We start from the raw sequence: 5000 nt of genomic DNA on the forward strand, positions 1-5000 counted from the left end.
GACCAGCCTCATTATTGCATTAATGTGGGGTCGACCAGCCTCATTCTTGCATTAATGTGGGGTCGACCAGCCTCATTATTGCATTAATGTGGGGTCGACCAGCCTCATTATTGCATTAATGTGGGGTCGACCAGCCTCATTATTGCATTAATGTGGGGTCGACCAGCCTCATTATTGCATTAATGTGGGGTCGACCAGCCTCATTATTGCATTAATGTAGGGTCGACCAGCCTCATTATTGCATTAATGTGGGGTCGACCAGCCTCATTATTGCATTAATGTGGGGTCGACCAGCCTCATTATTGCATTAATGTGGGGTCGACCAGCCTCATTATTGCATTAATGTGGGGTCGACCAGCCTCATTATTGCAATAATGAATCAATATTAAATAAAGATGATGGATTGAAGAAATGACCAAATCTCTCTCTGTACTGAATTTCCACGACACCTGAAAGACACGCTTCACCAAACACAAAGACAATGCAACAGGTGATGCAGAACGTGACTGTCACACCGTGACCATAGTTTGCTTTGTATGTTTCTATGTTTTGTTTGGTCAGGGAGTGATCTGAGTGGGCATTCTATGTTGTGTGTCTAGTTTGTCTGTTTCTGTGTTTGGCCTGATATGGTTCTCAATCAGAGGCAGGTGTTAGTCATTGTCTCTGATTGAGAACCATATTTAGGTAGCCTGTTTTGTGTTGGGGTTTGTGGGTGATTGTTCCTGTCTTTGTGTTTGTTACACCAGATAGGGCTGTTTTTGGTTTTTCACAGTTTCTTGTTTTTTTGTAAATTGTTCTATTTTCATCTTTATTAAAGATGTATCTAAATAACCACGCTGCGTTTTGGTCCGCCTCTCCTTCAACAGAAGAATCCCGTTACAGTGACATCTACTTTCATAGAGTATTGACAGCATTTTGCCCAATCCAATATCCCAGAGCTCTAGACCAATCAAAGTGTGTTTAGAGCTATGTTACCTGCAGCAGTAGTTTACAGAGCTGTTGACTGGAAGTGCTGTTCAGGGCCTCGGATAGAGGGGTCAACTGGGGGTCAGAGTTCAGGGTGGTGACCTCTATGGTTCGTCTCTTGGCCCCAGTGACACGCACACGCACACACACACACGAAGCAGGATAACAGGAGGGAAAGAGTGAATGATTCGTGGATGTTTACATTTAAATGAATGAATCAACATCGTGCAGCCCTGTAAAACCAAATCGTTAAATCCCTTAAAGCAGAATGTTTGAGACTTGTTCACACCCCAGGCACTTCTGTCTACAAAACACACACTGTCATCAATCACACACAGCTCAGCATTAATCTTTCACAGGGCTCATCAGATTTCCCTGCAGCCCCATTAGACAAAGAGAGGATTACGAAGGGGTGGAGAAGGAAGGAGGAAGAAGAAAGGAGGAGGATGTAGAAAGGACAAGGAAGAGGGAGGAGGAGGAAGAAGAGGAAGAGAGGAGAAGGAGGGGGCAGGAGGAGAAGGCGGAAAGGGGAGGAAGAGGGAAAAGGAGAAAGAGGGAGGAGGATGAGCAGGAGGAGGGAGGGACGGACAAACTGCATGCTCCCTGAGTTCCTAGAAAAATTTCAAGACACACCTGTGAATGTTTTGCAGCAGACAGATGGGTAGGTTACAGATACAGATGGGTAGGTTACAGAGACAGATGGGTCCGTTACAGATACAGATGGGTAGGTTACAGATACAGATGGGTAGGTTACAGATACAGATGGGTAGGTTGTGGATACAGATGGGTAGGTTACAGAGACAGACGGGTAGGTTACAGAGACAGATGGGTAGGTTACAGAGACAGATGGGTAGGTTACAGAGACAGATGGGTAGGTTACAGAGACAGATGGGTAGGTTACAGAGACAGATGGGTAGGTTACAGAGACAGATGGGTAGGTTACAGAGACAGACGGGTAGGTTACAGAGACAGATGGGTAGGTTACAGAGACAGATGGGTAGGTTACAGAGACAGATGGGTAGGTTACAGAGACAGATGAGTAGGTTACAGAGACAGATGGGTAGGTTACAGAGACAGATGGGTAGGTAACAGATACAGATGGGTAGGTTACAGAGACAGATGGGTAGGTTACAGATACAGATGAGTAGGTTACAGAGACAGATGAGTAGGTTACAGAGACAGATGGGTAGGTTACAGAGACATATGGGTAGGTTACAGATACAGATGGGTAGGTTACAGAGACAGATGGGTAGGTTACAGATGGTTAGGCTACAGATACAGATGGGTAGGTTACAGAGACAGATGGGTAGGTTACAGATACAGATGGGTAGGTTACAGAGACAGATGGGTAGGTTACAGAGACAGATGGGTAGGTTACAGATGGGTAGGTTACAGAGACCGATGGGTAGGTTACAGAGACAGACGGGTAGGTTACAGATACAGATGGGTAGGTTACAGAGACAGATGGGTAGGTTACAGAGACAGATGAGTAGGTTACAGAGACAGATGGGTAGGTTACAGAGACAGATGGGTAGGTTACAGATACAGATGGGTAGGTTACAGAGACAGATGGGTAGGTTACAGAGACAGATGGGTAGGTTACAGATACAGATGGGTAGGTTACAGATACAGATGGGTAGGTTACAGATACAGATGGGTAGGTTACAGAGACAGATGGGTAGGTAACAGAGACAGATGGGTAGGTTACAGATACAGATGGGTAGGTTACAGATACAGATGGATAGGTTACAGAGACAGATGGGTAGGTTACAGATACACCCTTCCTCACTACAGTAGCCAGCAACATCCACATCTGCCCAGCACACACACACACACACACACACACACACACACACACACACACACACACACACACACACACACACACACACACACACACACACACACACACACACACACACACACACACACACACACACACACACACACACACAACAGTGTAAATCTATGTACAAGCTGAGGAGCATAAACAAGACATAGACAGGCCTGGTGTGAATATCTTTAATGAGCTTAAATTGGGGATCTGAACACGCTTTTAATGATGTGATCAGATGAGGACAGAACATGGAACAGCACTTCATTATGATTCATTCAGCTGGAATTTTTTTTTTACTTTATATAAAAAATACATATTTTAAATTTTTATTTTACCCCTTTTTCTCCCCAATTCTATGGTTTCCAATTGGTAGTTACAGTCTTGTCTCATTGCTGCAACTCCTGTACGGACTCAGGAGAGGCGAAGGTCGAGAGCCGTGCGTCCTCCTAAACACAACCTATGCAAACCGCACTGCTTCTTGACACAATGCCCACTTAACCCGGAAGCCAGCCTCACCAATGTGTCAGACAGAGGAAACACCGTACACCTGGCCCACCACAGGTGTCGCTAGTGCGCAATGGGACAAGGACATCCCTGCCAGCCATACCCTCCCCTATCCCGGATGATGCTGGGCCAATTGTGCGCCGCCCCATGGGTCTCCCAGTCGCAGCCGGCTGCGACAGAGCCTGGACTCGAACCCAGAATCTCTAGTGGCACAGCTAACATTGTGATGCAGAGCTGAAAAGCTGCCTGACTTTTAATGCCATATAATGGCTGCCCTTATAATGATACAATCCTGTTGCAACCGATGACCACCAGTCCATGGAGACGTTATGTTGTCTCTCGTTAGGTCTGTTGAGAGTCCTATAGGCCTATATGCCTAAAATGACCCAAGTCTTTGGTATCAAGCTTGAAGACAGAACTGGAACAGAGTCAGGACTTAGGGGATGACACACACACATGCATTGCTACACACAGGTGCACTTATTTTACCTTTATTTAACTAGGCAAGTCAGTTGAGAACATTTTTTTTTTTTCAATGACGGCCTAGGAACCGTGGGCTAACTGGTCTAGGAACAGTGGGTTAACTGGTCTAGGAAATGTGGGTTAACTGGTTAACTCGGAAGTTTGAACTTCCAACGCTCTAACCACTAGGCTACCCTGCCGCCCGGTCTTCGGGAGAAAGAGAGGAGGACCAAAGCGCAGCGTGGTAAGTGTTCATCATTTTAATTAAAGGAAGCACTGAACACTGAATCAATACAAAAATAACAAAATGAACGAAACGAAACAGTCCTGTCTGGTGACATACACACGTAACACAAAGACAGAAAATAAACACCCACAAAACCCAGGTGGAAAAAGGCTACCTAAGTATGATTCTCAATCAGAGACAACTAACGACACCTGCCTCTGATTGAGAACCATACTAGGCCGAACACAGAAACCAAACATAGAAAAACAAACATAGACTGCCCACCCCAACTCACGCCCAGACCATATAAACAAAGACAAAACAAAGGAACTAAAGGTCAGAACGTGACACCACCACTTAAACAGGAAACAGGGTTAAAGTCCACCACTTAAACAGGAAACAGGGTTAAAGTCCACCACTTAAACAGGAAACAGGGTTAAAGTCCACCACTTAAACAGGAAACAGGGTTAAAGTCCACCACTTAAACAGGAAACAGGGTTAAAGTCCACCACTACAGACAGAAAACAGGGTTAAAGTCCACCACTACAGACAGGAAACAGGGTTAAAGTCCACCACTACAGACAGGAAACAGGTTAAAGTCCACCACTACAGACAGGAAACAGGGTTAAAGTCCACCACTACAGACAGGAAACAGAAGCAGGGTTAAAGTCCACCACTTCAGACAGGAAACAGAAACAGGTTTAAAGTCCACCACTTCAGACAGGAAACAGAAACAGGGTTAAAGTCCACCACTACAGACAGGAAGCAGGGCTAAAGTCCACCCCTTCAGACAGGAAACAGAAACAGGGTTAAATTCCACCACTTCAGACAGGAAACAGAAACAGGGTTAAAGTCCACCACTTCAGACAGGAAACAGAAACAGGTTTAAAGTCCACCACTTCAGACAGGATACAGGGTTAAAGTCCACCCCTTCAGACAGGAAACAGAAACAGGGTTAAAGTCCACCACTTCAGACAGGAAACAGAAACAGGGTTAAAGTCCACC

Source organism: Oncorhynchus mykiss, chromosome 15 (assembly GCF_013265735.2).
Source record: "Oncorhynchus mykiss isolate Arlee chromosome 15, USDA_OmykA_1.1, whole genome shotgun sequence".
Taxonomy (NCBI): domain Eukaryota; kingdom Metazoa; phylum Chordata; class Actinopteri; order Salmoniformes; family Salmonidae; genus Oncorhynchus; species Oncorhynchus mykiss.